Source organism: Hyperoodon ampullatus (assembly GCF_949752795.1).
Source record: "Hyperoodon ampullatus genome assembly, chromosome: 17".
NCBI lineage: Eukaryota > Metazoa > Chordata > Mammalia > Artiodactyla > Ziphiidae > Hyperoodon > Hyperoodon ampullatus.
Window position 1 is genome coordinate 19,833,447 of NC_136930.1, and position 15,210 is coordinate 19,848,656.

General features: G+C 35.6%; 1 protein-coding gene across 2 annotated transcripts in view; it reads left to right on the top strand.

Moving 5' to 3' along the window:
• Positions 1-15,210, top strand: part of ZFHX4 (zinc finger homeobox 4) — a gene marked incomplete at both ends in the record, with an annotated part of 152,183 nt that overhangs the window by 53,217 nt on the left and 83,756 nt on the right. The window lies entirely within an intron of this gene.

The following is a 15,210-nucleotide window of genomic DNA, read 5'->3' on the forward strand; positions in this document are numbered from 1 at the left end:
AGAACTTGTTCAGTCTTTACCAAGGACAGAAATGCTTCCTTTACAATATAGACCTCAAACTTCTTGTGGAATGAAATAAGATATAAATAAAGTAAAAAATACTCTCCACGAGAGACAGCTTGAAACTATCATATTAAGGTGGGAAAATGATGTAAGTGATCGATTCTTTAGTTCTTAAGATACATTGTCCGAAGGTTATGTTGTTAAGCCATTTTTAGTTACAGAAACCATAAATATTCATTTAGTACCTTGAAAATATTCTTTTGGGAATTCAAGCAATCACCTAGTCCACTAATAAGAATCTGAAGATCATATGTTTTTAGGCTGTGTTCTACAATACATATTGAGTTCATTACATAAGGAAGAACTGCCTTCTCATTTTGACTTGTTTTTATTGTTTCTCCTAAGAGCTTTTTTCTTTTTTAAAAAATTTCTAAAGATGCACCTAACGTTCAGTGCAATAGGTAGATATACATACTCAGAGATCAATATCACAGCACCTTACCCGGTGAAACAGTATGTCAGGGCTTCAAACTTTTGAGTGGATACAAATTCATTTATCCATTCTTTCATTAACATTCCTTTATCGTTGAGCACCTACCATGTGCTGACAACAGTTTCGGAACTAAGGCTACAGGGTTAGACAGATGCTGACTTGCCTTCGTGGGGCTTACAGCTTGAAAGTGGAGACAAACACTTTAAAATCACATATCTGATAAATTAAGGTATGTGCTGTGAAAGAGACATGTAAACAGAGGACTTTAATCCCTTAGTCCTGGGAGCTAGGGAAAGCTTTTCTGAACCAGGACGATCCCGGACAGTTCAAATTCAGCCTGGCTTTCAGTAGGAAGCCTGGGTTGACTTCCTAGGTTTAAGCAGGGGTAGTATTGTCCTAGGGGTGTTCTGAAAATCTGTGGTGATGTTGGTGATCACAGTGATAGATTTCTAAAGGCATTTCATGGTTGTGGGTCACGTCCACTGGACCACTGCAATGTGCGAGATCTTCTGCTTTATTTCTGAGAAATGAGAGTCAGCTTTTCAAAGCGTCTTTTACCTCGCCTGTTAGAACTGGGGTTGCCACTGTACTTTTTACCATCTTGAGAAACTGCATCACTAGTAAGAAGCCTCCTCATGAAATGTGAGTTGGCCGCGCAAGACACTTTTAACCAGGTGCCTTTGTGCTTGTGAGTCTATAGTGATGTTATTGCTACCTATGGCTGCAAGCATATACCTCTTTCATTATACATGTGGCCATGCCTCAGCCTCTCCAAAGTGAAATACGTATTGTTTTATTTTGCATTCCTTTTGTTCTCTTTGTCTTTATACATTTAGGTCATTATATTGAGTTGTTTAATTTCTGTGTGTAGATAGATAATGTTATATGTGATTTTATTTCAGTATAGTAAAGGGGACATTATAAAAAGAGAATCTTGAATCTGAAGAGATGAAAACTACTCTTTTCAACAATACATGTGTTTTAAAATATAAGCAAAAGTGCTTTAATATTCAGGCTGAAAAATCATTTGATTCTTTCACTTTGGAATGTTTCACAGATAAAGCCTGTTGAGTTTTCAATGAGACTCAGAAGCAAATGTCTCCTTTTTGACTGTTTTTTGGCCTGAGTTTTAGAGCCATCTCTTTGACTCCACACACAGAATGGTGCTGAGGGAAGCATGTTACAATAGATCACTTGGGAATATTTGCAGTGGGTTGTCTTGTTTGGGCTATTTAGTACTAATATGACGGGGTAGAATACTCTAAAATTGAAAGGTCATTTGGAGAAAAATTACTTACAAATAAAATCAAGATTTTTAGAATGCTTTCTTGGAGTGGGCCTACCCCTCTGGAGGACAGCCAGTAGTTCAATGAAAACACATTGAGATGCTTTACAAGAGTACTTTGTTTTAATAGATACCATCGTGAATGAGTAAGACACCATCCCACTAGTGCTACAAAGAAAGTATGACTAGTTTCTGGTCCAGAACATCCAATTACATTCTTAGTATTTATAGAGAGAGCCTCCTGGAGAGTGTAAGAAGTATGAAGTCAGGAGAAAAGAAGCAGATTTACCTAGAGGACAGTAATTATGTCTGCATTAGACGTAGGAACTTCTAGTTGACAAAACAAATATTGAAGAATACAGTTGAGGATACTAGGAATATTAGGAATATATGTAATAGTAAAAGTCCAGAAAATCAGATTTATAAAAAGAAATGAATGTCTTCCTTGACTTTCCTATTGACTTTTTGTGAACATCAAATGAGATAATATGTAAACAACATTTTGTAAGTTCTAGGCATTAGGTGGGTTTTGTTCACAGTCTTTCAAATATACATAATACTAGAATGTGTTAACGGGAATTTATCAGGTGCAAGCCAGCAAGTCTGAAACATGATAAAATCAGATGTATTCATTTTTCTCAGGGATGCTATAATCACATATTTTGATTCATCAATTCTTAAACTATTTATTTGTGGAGGCTCAGATAAATATAGACAGAACCAATTTACATTTACCACCCCTGGTCTCATCTTTTTGTTATCTTTTCCAAGAAGTTTAGAGTCTTCCTCCAAGATGATGCCAGTTTGTAGTCATCTTTTATACTATGTCTAAAAACACATTTTCATTAGAGTATTGATTCTCTCACATAGAGGCAGTTTTAAGCCTTCAACTTCTTCAACAGAATTAAAGCAATTACCACTTCCAAATAAGGTCTATGTAATAATGAACATGAAGGAAGAGATGTTTGAAGGGCAAAGGGATATTATTCTTTGTTTTTTTTTTTTAATATATTTTTAATTGCAGTATAGTTTCTTTACAATCTTGTATTTAGTTTCAGGTATACAGCAAAGTGATTCAGTTATATACATATATATATATATATATATATATATATATATATATATATATATATATATATATATATATATTACAGATTATTTTTCCCTCATAGATTATTACAGAACACTCAGTATAGTTCCCAGTGCTATATAGTAGGTCCCTGTTGGTTATTTATTTTATATATAGTAGTGTGTATATGTTAATCCTAACTTCCTCAAAGGGATATTATTCTTTCTCTGGAAATAATATCACACAAGATCTGTCCTTGAAACTTTTCTGCTTAAGAGGTGCTGGATCAAAGGGTTTCTCATGGCTCTTCTTTCTATCTCTCATCTTTATTAAACCTTATTTTTCTCATGGTTTTTGTTCCCTGCATCTAGATGTTGAGGATGGGTAGCCATTCTCATTATTTCCTCTTTCTTCTGTGCCTTCTCTTATCTGGACCTAGTTTTTCCTACCTTTAATGTGGAGGTCCTCCTGCCGCTCCACTCTGTCTAGTCCCACCCCCCATGAAAAGGCAATTCCCAACCTATGGTTCAGAGTTTCTGGTGCCTGAGACCCTTCAGCAGTGAGAACCTTGGATGGGAGAGGTGGGTGTCTGCAGAACCATTAACATTTGATGAATAAAATCAAGAATGTGATTTATTGGCACATACAATAATGGTTGTAAATAAACGTGTTTCTAGGAGAAACTCATAAATATCATAGTTGATTGCTATTGAGGAAATGAAGTAAAAAGAGAAAAATCAAAATTTACTTTGGTTCTATCTAAGAAATACAGACTATAAGCACTTATACAAACTGCTTAAAATGTATGTCCAAGTACAAATGATAAGAGTAACAATCATGCATGTTATAAAGTTTCTGGTTTAAAAGTGTTAATAAGGATGATTTATCATTTAAAGATCTATCTTAGCATATGGGTCATATTAATCTTTACATGTTTTATCGTAGCACCTAAACTTTATATTCATATGTTTGTAATCGTCATCATTTATTTCTTTAATTATACGGTTGATCTCAACAACATTAACAAAATGAAGGGAGTATTGGGGCATTGAGAGTGCAGTAGGGGTTCTCTCATTGTATTGTCAGATCTTATATATAGAGTTTAGGATTACATATTTTTTAAAAAAGCTATATAGAGAAATGTAAAAGGGACAAAGCTCGTTAAAACCCTTTACACAATTTCTCAAAGGAAATTGTCAATATCACTGATACTAATCTGGAAAGGGGATGACTAACGAGTATTTAGTAACTTTAGTCCAAGAAGTGGAGAAATTTTTTTGTTTGTTTGTTTATTTGTTTATGCTAGCCAGTTCTCTAATTCTATAGACCAACTGGGTTTACTGTGAAATTAAGTAGAGATTATTTTCGCCTTGAGATCTTCTCAGCTGTAAGTGGATAATTAAGCATTAGAACAAGCTTACCAAGGAAAGCCATGAAATCTCTATCCTTGTGGATTTTTGAAATCTTGGATGATTTAAGCAAAGACTTGAGCTCGTCAAAGGCTTGAATATAGAAGTGATGCCATTTTGCTGTTTCTTTTACTGCCCATTCATATTCATATGTAGAGATGGAGATTGTTCCAAAAAGACAGATACTCTAAATGTCCAGCTCTGTCCATTCCCACTCCAGCTGGTCCTTTCGGAGGCAATGTAAGTTTGCCTCTATTTCTGACCATTAGATTCAGGTTGCCATTCTTTTTTTAACCTAATATCCATATTATGACATTTTTTGACTATGTTATTGGAGCAAAAGGTATTTCTTCCCTGCTGTGGGTTAAGCAGTACCTCACTATTGTTCCAGCTTTCTGGAATTCTTCACAATAGGTTCCAGACCTAGGTTAATTAACAACTCTGTTAACACCTCCTGGAGCTCAAGTGGTTCAAATACAGCCTGCTGAGATATTATTTCTTAAAAGGTGAAGACTAATGACCCAACTTTTAGTCACCATCTCAGAGGCCAGTTTTCAATCTCATAAAAATTTTAAGTCAAGGAAGCTCAGCATAGAAAGTCACGAGCTGTCATAAAATACCATTCCAGATACAGTTGGTTGGAATTGCCTGGGAACTTGGTAACCTAAAATACAAGTTAACAGTAATTCCACCTCATTTACTTGTGTTTAAGGTACTTGATAGTTATGCTTAATAGACCATAAAAATTAAACCTTAAGACACTACTTAAATACAATAATAAATCCTTGTACAAAGTTGTCCCAGAAACTGAAATTTAAAAAATCATTATAAATGTTAACTAAACTGCACATTTGTCTGTATGAAGACTTTTTGAGTATATAAAATTGTAGATGTGCCAAAATTCTTAAAAAGAATTAATTTCAGAGCATAGTTTAGTGTATGCCCCTTTTCTGGTAATTTGGGTAATAAATATTGAAAGGTAGTTTTAATCAAATATTAATATTTTATAAGTATAGGTTGATATATCTTGAATGAAATGAACTTATCTTCTCTAATAAACAACCATAATCCCAGCAGAAATCTCCTCTAAGTGACATGGGACCAAAACTGGATGACAGTTTGATACGTAGTATGATATCAGTGTTCCTATATCATTACTGAATATCCATGGGGTTAAAAGGAATTAAAATGCCAGAACATAGACTGCCACAAAAAGGGCAACAGAACAGATTATATTCCCTATCTGCTGCATTGCCAGGCACAGTACTATTAGGTACCACACACCTGTTATTTTATTTAATCTTCAAAATCATCCCATGCAGCAGTTATTATAGCTCTTAATAAAAAGAAGAGAAACCCGGACATCCCTGGTGGCGCCGTGGTTGAGAGTCCACCTGCCGATGCAGGGGACGCGGGTTCGTGCCCCGGTCCGGGAAGAACCCACATGCCGCGGAGCAGCTAGGCCCGTGAACCATGGCCGCTGAGGCTGCACGTCCGGAGCCTGTGCTCCGCAACAGGAGAGGCCACAACAGTGAGAGGCCCGCGTACCGCAAAAAAAAAAAAAAAATAGAGAAAACTGAGGTTTAGTGGTTAAATAATTTACTTAAGATCATATTGCTATTAATTAAAGAAGCAGCATCCAAACTTTAATCTATCTCACTTCAAAAATCCATGCTTTCATCTATATCATAACACATATATGGCATGACCGCAGTTAAAGAGCTAAGAGAAATCAGGGAAAGCTTTCTAATGTGTCTTATATCCCTCAGTGATAGAAGAAATGGCTAGAACATAAAGAGTGTTAAAAGTATTAGACACAAATAGGGTGGAACTTTGAAAAATGATTAATTACGTGATAATAGTACTGCCGTATTTTCTAGAAATCTTGTGGAACAAGTGTTAAAAAGGACAGGTTGAAAATTGGTCATGTAGGCCAGTTGATGTCAAAAGTTTTATTCAAGTAATTGGGATTTTTATTAAGAAGCATCTTCATGTCTTAATTCTGGTTCTAGCAAATATTTTTGTGTTTCTTTTCTTTCAATTTTAATGTGATTTGGTGGTGGGAGGTTGCTGAGAGCTTAATCAAATCAACATTTTGTGTGGCCGTCTTATGACTTAACAAATTATTCAAAAGTTACTGCAACTTGGATATTTAAAGTGATGTATAGCATAACATATAAGCACATGTAACTTAAGTATATGAATAACCTTTCTTTGAGGAAATATCCAATTTTAGTTATTGCTTGAAAAGTAAAAACACTATTATTTCTGTGGCCAGGGGCTGTGGATAATATTGAATCCTATATTATTGATTATCAAAAATGAATATCTCGTGGGATTTGTAGGCCTTACAAGGATCTATGGATTTAAGATCAGAATAGCAAATTTTCTAGTTATTTTCCCCTTTTCTCTTTCTGGTACAGAATGGAGGCTAGCAGGTAAAATAATGCTCAGGAGAATATTTTGAGAGCAATTTATTTAAATATTGATTTATTGAAACATTTTATAATAATTCTTTAAAAGTTCTTTTAGAATGTACAAAAAGGTGTTTTTACTGCTTTTCAATTACTAGTGAAAGGAATAATTTATTATCTCAAGAAAATGGAACTTTTCCTTGTTCAAGAATGAGTCTGCAGCATTCTGTTGGTCCAGCATAGTTTGCGGCCCATGCTAGCTGTTCTATTAATATAGTTTTCTTTCCCTTTCTAATATTCAGTTACTCCCAGTCAAAACCCAGCAGAAAGACAGACTCTTCAGAGAATCAGAATTCCCTTGTTTCATTCTCTGTCTCTGTCTCTCTCATAAAGGGGTGTGTGTGTGTGTGTGTGTGTGTGTGTGTGTGTGTCTGTCTGTCTCTCTGTCTATCTGTCTCAACATGACACAATAAATATGACACGGGCATAGGAATCAGCGTGTCCTAAGCTTGCATCTCAGTTTTATTACCAGATAGGTGACAGAGGTGTCTTCATTTCACAGGAGCTCAGTTTCCTTCTCAGTAAAATTGAGATTAAATGAGGTGACGTGAAAGCATCTTATTACATCCCCTTATATTTAGTCAGTGTAATTTAGTTCCAATTCCTTCCATTTTCTTAACTCTTATATTAACATTATGTTGATATTTCTGGGTTGGGACAAATTCTTTAGGTAAACCTTTGTGTTTTCTTCAGTTTTGTCCTAATGACTAGGAAACACGGCTTGGTTTCTCCTGGCCGGCTGGCCTTCTTCATTCCCAGATCTCACGTGCTCTTGTTCTCCCAGCACGTCTTTGAATGTTGCTCAGTAAAATCAGCATTCGTGGGTATGTAAGCCTTCTTAGAGACCTACTGAAAATAGAATGGGGAGAGAAAGAGAGACACCATCTATCAGATACCTGCACACAGCAGTCTGTGTGTTATTGTCTGACAATCTTATTAAAAATATGTGAGACAGGGCTTCCCTGGTGGCGCAGTGGTTAAGAATCCGCCTGCCAATGCAGGGGACATAAGTTCGAGCCCTGGGCCTGGACGATCCCACATGCCATGGAGCAGCTAAGCCCATGTGCTGCAACTACTGAAGCCCACGCACCTAGAGCCCATGCTCCGCAGCAAGAGAAGCCACCACAGTGAGAAGCCCGCGCACCGCAACGAAGAGTAGACCCCGCTTGCCGCAACTAGAGAAAGCCCGCGCACAGCAACAAAGACCCAACTCAGCCAAAAATAAATAAATAAATATATGTGAGACAGATAGCATTAGCCATACTTTACAAAAGAAATTGAGCTTTCAAGGGATTAACTTCTAAAAGACAAATAGCTATTAAGAGGTAGAGCAAAAATTGAACTTTGCACTTTCTGTAAAACTTTGTTCTTCCAAAATACAATATTGCTATGAAAAGAGAACTACTTTTCTAAATGGAAGCACATGGTTCATCATTGAATCCATTTTGTAGAGATGGATTGGACAGCCTGAAGTGAACACATAGTTGGAGTAAATAAGGCATGTGTGTAAGTAAGTGCAATGAAAGAGAAACTATGTTAAACACTATGAGGAATTCAGATAAAATACTTTTTGGTTTAAAGGGAGACAAGGATATTTCTGGTTGTAGTCGTTGAGAAAGTCTTTTTTGTTGAGGTGACTTTTTTTTTTAAATTTAATTTTTACCAAAGTATAGTTGATTTACAATGTTGTGTTTGTTTCAGGTGTACAGTAAAGTGATTCAGTTATACATACATACATATATATATATATATATATATATATATATATAAATGTATATATTATTTTTTTACATTCTCTTCCAATAACCTATAAAGGTTATTACAAGATATTGAGCATGGTTCTCTGTACTATACACATAGGTCCTTGTTGGTTATCTATTTTATATGTAGTAGTGTGTATGTTTTAACCCCAAACTCCTAATTTATCATTCTCCCCTCCACTTTGGTAAACATAAGTTTGTGAGTCTACTTCTGGTTGGTAAATAAGTTCATCTATATCCTCTTTTTAGATTCTGCATATAAGGCATATCATATGATATTTGTCTTTGTCTGACTTACTTCACTTAGTATGATAATCTCTAGGTCCATCCATGTTGCTGCAAATGGCATCATTTCTTTTTTTTTAATGGCTGAGTAATATCCCATTGTATGTATATATATATATATATATATATATATATATATATATGTATAACTGAATCACTTTACTGTGGTATATATATATATATACCACGTCTTCTTTATCCATTCATCTGTCGATGGACACTTAGGTTGCTTCCATGTCTTGCTATTGTAAATAGTGCTGCTATGAACATTGGGGTGCATGTGTCTTTTCATATTATATTTATCTCCAGATATATGCCCAGGAGTGAGATTGCTGGATCATATGGTAGCTCTATTTTTAGTTTTTTAAGGAACCTCCATACTGTCCTCCATAGTGGCTGTATCGTTGAGGTGACATTTGGATTGGGCTTTAAATAATGGGTGGAATTTGGGTATGTAAGCACAGGAAAGTGGAAAGGATAGGAAGTGGAGAGACTATGAGCAAAGGCAAATAGATAAGGGAGTAACTTGGAGGTATTTAATAAAAAAGGTGAGCAGTTTGGTTTTACTTGCATGTAAGGGCAAGGAATGGAATAATCAAGAAAGGAATGTGAAATTTTGAATGATATGTTAAGGATTTGGGGATTCAATAAACACTAGGGTAGGGTGCCATTGATGGATTTTGATTACAGGATTGGCATACTATAATATAAGAATAATATTAATGGTAATAAAGAGTAATAATGCAGGCCATGATGCTAAGTGCTCACCTTGTGAGTCTAGTCAAGCAAGCTATTTAGGGGATGATGACAGTAGTTCCCATGAAGTAAATAGCTTTGGTAGGGACAATGGGAGCAGAAAATTAAGGATGAAGACTGTATTAGAACAGATAAATACTTAACAACATACTAGATGCCCAAGGCAGGGGAAAGGAAGGTGTCTGAGGTGACACCACGTTTCTGTTTTGTATTATAATCAGAAACGTAGAGGACACAAAGGAGGAGCAGAAACAGGTTTAAAAGGAAGAATAATGAACTCATGTGTGGATTGTAGCATTTGAAGAAAAGGAGGAGATAGATTTTGGGTTGTTAGAGGTGTGATGTGAGCTTAGGAAGAAAGGTCACTGTTAGGTATCTTGATTTGTGAGTGATCTGCATCAAGGAGATAAATTAATCTATGAGAGAAAATGAAATAATATAGGAGATATTTGCTGTTGAAAGACAGAGAGAGCACAGTAAAAAATCTATGTTGTATTAAGACAAAGAATAAGAGATAGTAAAAAAGACAAAACAGAAGCAACCAGAAAGATAAGAGCTTAGAGAGCTTTCCACTGAAGTCAAAAGAAGGGATATCAAGAAAGAAAAGGTGGCTGGCAATGTCAAGTATTGCAAGGAAACCCAGGGTGGTGGATAATGAGAATGATCTCTCTAAAAATCCTTACTTTTGAACATGGACAATGAACCTGTTTTTATATTTGTGACATCATCTCATATGCCTTGTGTACTTTTCTGTATATGAGAGGCTTTCCATTGAATCACCTTGACTTGACTCTACTTTTGGAGTCACAGGGTCTCTTGATGTCATTCTCTTTGCAAATTATCATACATCAGTGCATGGAGCCAAAAATCTTAAAAAAAATTATTTAAATAACACCAAATAAACCAAAAAAGTTTAGTATTTTACATTGATCACATTTTCTCCTATCATCTTATTAGGTATTCTATGACTTTTTTTTTTTAACTACTTCTTAACAGTATACACAATTTTGGAATCAAAACTGTGGTCAGAAACCTGTGGGTGGGGATTTCAGCCTCCTGCTGCCAGCTCAGCACTGTGAGCTGATGCTTACTTCCTCAAAATTGAGGCTGGATAGGCAAAATAAAGACTATGGTTTTTTTTTTTTTTTTTTAATCACACTTCTGCCAGGCAAATTGGAAATTTCTAGCTTTTTCACAAGTCTTGTTAAAGCTTTCTTGTACCTGAGTTGACACAGGCTCTATTAAAAATATCACTGTTATAAAACAAATTCATTCTGCTGTAAATAATCATCTCTATCTAGACATCCCACAGGTGTCTCAAATGTAGGATGTCTAAAATATAGCACATTCCTTTCTCCATCCTGGTCATTATATTTCATCTCTCATCTCTGTCCATGGCAGCATCCTCCATTCACTTGCCCTAGCTAGAAAGAAAGCAGGGAGCTATATTTAATCTTCTGTCTATTGCTCTTCACTATATTCGTCCAGTCAAGAAGTACTATCAAGTATTTTGTCCTGATTAACTCTTCAGTCTGTCGGGTACTCCTCTCTTGCCTGCCACTAGTTCTGCCTCCCTATTACTCTTTCTGACCATATTATTTAGCATATTGCTATGTGCTGGGCATTATTCAGGCACTGGAGATCAAACAATGAATATGAAAGAGTCATTCCATGCCATCGTGAAGCTTTAGTCTGGTGGAGAAAACAGACGCCAATCAAACAATGATATTAATATTTAATTGTCAATGGGATAAATGTTTCAGAGAAAAAATACAGAATACAACAGGTGAAGAAATAAGGGCAGGTTTCTTAAGAAAAAGAAAAGACTCTTAAGCTGAAAAACCGTGACTTCGAGGATGAATGGGAGTAAGACAAAGTGAAGAAGGAAAGCATTCAAGGCTGAAGGAATTCAGGAAGCTCTACCCTTGGAATGAACCTTACTTGGAAGATCCGAAATCAGGATAGTTGCAGTAAAGTGACCAAGTGCAGAAAATGAATGAACCAAAGCTACAGTTGGGTTGAAGCCAAATCATGCAGGGCCCTTAGGTATGGGGACCATGTACTTAAGCTTCAAAGCTGAAATATTTTTAAAATGAAGGGACAATCGGTGTTAAACTGGAAGTGATCTGGAAAGGCCTGGCCACATGGTCACCTTAGAGTCATGTTAATGATTTTAGGTTTTTTCCTAAGAGAAAAGGAAAACTATTGAAGGGTATTAACTCGGGGCGTGAATTTATCAGATTAGCTTCTCAAATAGCGTTTCCTTCCACCACCCCTACCTTCTCTGCCTACTTTTTCCTGTTTCATTTTCTTTCACAGTCCCTATCAATAACTGAATTTATGTATATATATATATATTTTTTTTGCTTCTTGACTTTAGGCTCTGTGAGGGCAGGGACTTTGTTTTATTCACTGCTGCAATTCCAGTACCTAGAATAGTTCATGGCATACAACAAATGTTTTATAAATTGTTGAATGAATGAATCAGAATCAGATTGCTTTTTCAAGCACTTGTGATTATTGTCTGAATTGAATAGAAGTAATAAGAGTTGATGGCCTGAGAGGTGGTAACAGGTAGGAAAGTTGACAGATGGAGGAAAAAAGAGGTATATTTAAGAAGGAGTGATAATTTAGAGGTAGGTGGTAAGGAAGAAGAAGCATCAAAGGTGACTTCCAGATTCCTGGAATGAACCCCTGAATTAATTTGAGGTGCCACTAATGGAAACGCTTGGGGAGGGAATATGGTGTCCTGGTAAAGACTGCAGGGGTTCAGACTACTGCCTCTCTCATCGACACTATGACTTTGGGCAAACTGCTTAATTTCTGCATGCCTCGATTTCCATATCTCTACAATGGAGGATAAGATTAGTACCTACTCTGTAGGTCATATTGTGGGGATTGAATCAAAGAATGTTCAGAAGTCATTTAGAATAGTGCCTAGTCTATAAAAAAGGACTCATTAGAAGTTAGTGTGGGAAAGAGTAGGGGACAAGTAAAAAGGGAGAATCAGTTCAGTGTTGTAGTTTTTGAGTTTTGGTTGCCCTGAGACATCCAAGGGGATATGCCAAGATGGCATTTGTAGGAAATGCATTTAGATCCCAGAGGAGAGACCTGGGTCAGAGATAGAAATTGGGAGTCACCTGAATATGATACTAAACTCTGGAAGACACAAACACATAATGGGTAAGGGAGACTGAGAAGTATCAAGAGAATTAGGGCAAAAGCCAGGAGCAAGAGGAGGAGCAGTGATGAGCTATGCCAATACTTGTTGTTGGCCTTTGTTTTAAGGGCCATACAGCCAGACTGCTCGTCCAGTCTGCTGTGGCCACAGTGGTCTTTATGAAACATGAAGACTAAACCCATCTCATTCCCATTTCATATCTTTCAGTGACTCCCCAAGTCACTCAGTTCTGAGTACAGGTTTTGTGGTTTCATTTTGTTTCTCTGAGGCCACGAGCTCACTGAGGGGATACTGGGCCTCCTTTGGATCTCCAGTAACTCGTGCAATGCTTGCCGTGGTACATGCACCGAATGTTTGTGGAATTAAAAACGGTTAAAAAGTGGATCTCACTAACTTTCCAAACTCCACATAACCATTTCACATTTACTCAGACAATCCAGAAAAAGTTTAATATAGGAAAGATCCATATTTAGAAATACTCTATCCATACTATAGTCAGATATATTCAGATAAACTAGAGGTGGGCTAAATTGGTTCATAGAGTTATTAGATGATGTTAAATGTCACAGAATTATTACCTAAATCTGTAAATAATATACTTTTTCTACAATCATATTTAGTAAGTTGGTTGAGTTCTGAGTTTAATGATTTATATGTCATACATATTTTTGTTTACATTGACTCAATTCTTAAGTGCTTACTTAACTCTAGCACTTTTACAAGTGGTTTGGAGGTGAAAAACATAGTCTTCTAACTCTTGGTCTCCTCTGGGGTGATACAAAAGATATGTAAACAAAGGGTGGGAGAATGGAGCCTTCATATTCTGTAAATGTTTTACCCTGGAAGATGAGTTTCACTTTAATATTTGGCTTTGAAATAATCTATGTAGGACTATTACTATACTACTTTTTAGAAAACTTGGATTTTTAAAAACGGACTAAGTAACTAATTTGATTATCTAATTTATTTCATCTATACTTTAAATTTATATCTTTTGCTATGGATTAGAAATGACATTTAGAACTTTTATTGAGGACTAGAGGAAAATTATACCCCTCTTTTTCAGGCACATCATTTCAGGCTTAATAAGTAAAAGAGTATGATGGCAAAAAAAAAAAATATTACAGTTTTATCTGGGAGACATGACAGCATCAGCTATTCAGTCAAATCAGGAATTTTCCTATCCCTTCCAAAGAGACCCATTTTTGGACCCGAATGAATGAAAGCACTGGTTGTTTTGGCTTTCCCTACCCTACAGTCTAGTCCAAATTCTGGGCTCAGAAGTTTCTCATCTGAGAATCATCAGATAATAATGAGTCATTATCATTATAGTGATGAGTGCTATTATGGCATTCAGGGCCCTGGGTCTGAAATGGCACATATTTGGTGGTAACGCGTTTGTTATTGTTAATCGTGGCAGGTGACGATGAGATTACTGGAAAAAAATATTTTGAAGTGGTATCATATGTTCATCAGGAAGAAATGGGTGATTCTGGTAATTGAATTTGCCCAGGTTTGTAAATCTTTTTCCATCCATTTCATTCAGATTTAAAAATAGATGTTATTAAGTTCAAAGACTAATTCTAGCCATATTGGCTGACAGAAATACATCTGTCTTGATTCACATTTACTCTATTTTATGTTTCCTGATTTTTGAGAGAATGAGTTATTCAGCTTCATTCTCACTTCTAAATATTAAATAAACTGTATTGCTTTTGCTATTTTTTTCTGTGAAATGAAAGAATAAGAAATTATGTATGATATTTCTAAGGGACACATGCAAAATATATACTGTAAGGGAAATAACTTCAAATTATTTCAAAATAGTATACTTTCCCATAAATATCAGAATTTAACTTCATGATTTTTAAAAAAGAAATATGATTTTCCTGACTTTTACATACATAATTAGATATATATGACACATATTCAGGTCTGTGTAATATTTTAGAAATTTGAAAATTTTTTACAAGACAGTCAATTCTAAAGGATTTGTACTGGTCTAGATACTTGGTCCAATAGCTAAAAATTTATTTTAGAGGTATATGAAGCATACTAACAAGCTATCTAAAACCTTTGCTCTTTTACATCTACAAAATATTATCAGTGATAGTGGCAGCCGATTTTTATCTAGAAACAATAAAAATATTGGCCTGATTGAAAAGATAGCAGGCAAAATTGGATATTTCCAGCTAGAGTTCTGTGTTATAGGGTAAAGTAAATAATTTAAAAATTGATTAGCATTGCCTAAAAGGCAGAGTCACAGGCTGTGAGAATATGAATAGGTGGCTTGAATAGATAATGATGTGAAAAATGTGAGGATGTTTACATTTAAATGCAAAAATCCATGCAAGAATCCAGCGGCTAGATGAATTTGTTATTAATACTGTTCCCTAAACCACTAATGAGAAATGCATTTTTTTCTTTTTTTTAAAGATTTAAGATTGTGTAAATGCTTTGTACCTAACACTGATGGAAGTAATTGGTAAACTGCT